This window comes from Rutidosis leptorrhynchoides, chromosome 11 (assembly GCF_046630445.1).
Source record: "Rutidosis leptorrhynchoides isolate AG116_Rl617_1_P2 chromosome 11, CSIRO_AGI_Rlap_v1, whole genome shotgun sequence".
In the NCBI taxonomy this organism is placed as follows: domain Eukaryota; kingdom Viridiplantae; phylum Streptophyta; class Magnoliopsida; order Asterales; family Asteraceae; genus Rutidosis; species Rutidosis leptorrhynchoides.
This window is the reverse complement of record NC_092343.1, coordinates 206135829-206138620: the sequence shown is the minus strand read 5'-3', so window position 1 is coordinate 206138620 and position 2792 is coordinate 206135829.

Below are 2792 nucleotides of genomic sequence, written 5' to 3'. Positions count from 1 at the left end.
CAACTCGTGCATCGTTAGTTGGGAGAGCTTGTGCTTCCGCCCATTTAGATACATAATCAATGGCTACGAGTATATATAGATTATTATGAGATTTTGGAAATGGACCCATAAAGTCAATACCCCAAATGTCAAATACTTCACATACTTGGATGACATTTTGTGGCATTTCATCACGTTGACTTATTTTTCCGGCCCTTTGACAAGCATCACAGGATTTGCAAAGAAGGTGTGCGTCTTTGTAAATTGTAGGCAAATAGAATCCAGCATCATAAGCTTTTCTTACTGTTAGTTGAGGCCCATAATGCCCTCCAGTTGGTCCTGTGTGACAATGGTTTAAAATTTTACTAGCTTCATCTCCAAATACACATCGGCGTATTATTCCATCGGGACAACTTTTAAACAGATGTGGATCTTCCCAAAAATAGTGTTTTATATCACTGAAGAATTTCTTTCGTCTTTGGTACGATAATCCTTTTTCAAGGAATCCATAAACTAAGTAGTTTGCATAGTCTGCAAACCATGGGATTTCTTTATAATCTATCTTCAATAGATATTCATCAGGAAAGTTGTCTTGTATGGCCGATTCATTTAGAACTTCTAATTCGGGATTTTCAAGACCAGAAAGATGATCAGCGGCGAGATTTTCTGCTCCTCTTTTATCTTGGATTTCAATATCAAACTCTTGTAAGAGTAAGATCCAACGGATTAATCTTGGTTTAGCATCTTGTTTTGAAAATAGGTATCTAAGAGCAGAATGGTCGGTATAGACCACCGTTTTTGCTAGAACGAGATATGATCAAAATTTGTCAAAAGCAAAGACAATAGCAAGGAGTTCTTTTTCAGTAGTTGTATAGTTTGTTTGTGCTCCTTGTAACGTCTTACTAGCATAATATATAGGTTGAAATCGTTTTTCAATCCTTTGTCCTAAAACGGCTCCCATTGCAAAATCACTTGCATCGCACATTAGTTCAAATGGTAGATTCCAATTTGGTGTTATCATGATCGGTGCATTAGTGAGTTTTTCTTTAAGAATATTAAAAGATTTGATACACTCATCTGAAAAGATGAATGGAGCATCCTTTTCTAGGAGTTTATTCATAGGAGTGGCAATTTTAGAAAAATCTTTTATGAAACGTCGGTAAAAACCGGCATGCCCTAGAAAACTCCTAACTCCTCTAACATTGGTGGGATGTGGAAGTTTAGCAATTATATCTACTTTAGCTCTATCCACTTCAATTCCTTCTTTTGAAATTTTATGTCCAAGAACGATGCCTTCTTTAACCATGAAATGGCATTTCTCCCAATTAAGTACTAGATTTGATTGTTCGCATCTAAGAAGCATTCGTTCCAGATTAACTAGACATGATTCAAATGTATCACCGAAGACTGAAAAGTCATCCATGAAAACTTCCATGCATTCTTCTATCATGTCGTGAAAAATCGCCATCATACACCTTTGAAAGGTTGCAGGGGCGTTGCAAAGTCCAAATGGCATGCGTTTGTAAGCAAAAGTACCATAAGGGCATGTGAATGTGGTTTTCTCTTGGTCCTCGGGTGCTATTGGAATTTGAAAATATCCGGAAAATCCATCTAGAAAACAATAGTAACTATTTCCGGCTAATCTTTCCAACATTTGATCAATGAAAGGTAAGGGAAAGTGATCTTTTCTGGTGGCGTCATTTAATTTTCTATAATCAATACATACACGCCATCCTGTTACAGTCCTAGTAGGAATAAGCTCATTTTTCTCATTTGTAATGACAGTCATGCCACCCTTCTTAGGTACGCATTGAACTGGGCTTACCCATGGACTATTAGAAATTGGATAAATTAAACCTGCATCTAGCAGTTTAATAATCTCTTTCTTAACTACATCTTGCATATTAGGATTTAGTCTTCGTTGGCGTTGCACATACGTTTTATGACCTTCTTCCATAAGGATTTTATGTGTGCAATACGAAGGACTTATTCCTTTAATATCATGAATCTTCCATGCAATGGCTGGTTTATGAGCTTTCAACACAGAAATGAGTTGTGATTTCTCATTTTCAGTAAGAGAAGACGATATTATTACAGGTAATTCAGATTCACCATGTAAATAAGCGTATTCCAAATGGTTTGGAAGTGGCTTTAACTCTAATTTCGGAGGTTCTTCTATCGATGATTTATATCGATATTTGTCTTCTTCTTTTAGCATTTGAATTTCTTCTGTTGTTGGTTCATATCCATTAGCTATAAGTGTAGCTAACATTTCAGCTTCATCAATTGGTTCATTACCTTCTCCTAAAGAACATTCTCCTGTTCCTTGTAATTCTGGAAATTCTTCTAATAATTCTGCATGTGCATCTATAGTTTGAATATAATAACATGTATCATCTGCAGATTGTGGTTGTTGCATTGCTCTATCAACTGAAAAGGTAACACTCTCATCCTCTATACTTAGGGTCAATTTCTTACCAAACACGTCTATCATTGCTTTAGCCGTGTTTAAGAATGGTCTTCCTAATATGAGAGGAACTTGAGAATCTTCTTCCATGTCCAGAACAACAAAATCTACTAGAAATACTAAAGTACCAACTTTTACTAGCATGTTCTCCATTATCCCTCTAGGATATTTTATTGATCTATCGGCTAGTTGTATGCTTATTCTGGTTGGTTTCAATTCTCCAAGGTCTAGTTTAGCATATAGTGAATATGGCATTAAATTTATACTAGCACCTAAGTCTGCCAATGCTTCTATTGAACTAAGACTTCCCAGAAAACATGGAATTGTGAAACTTCCTGGATCAGAT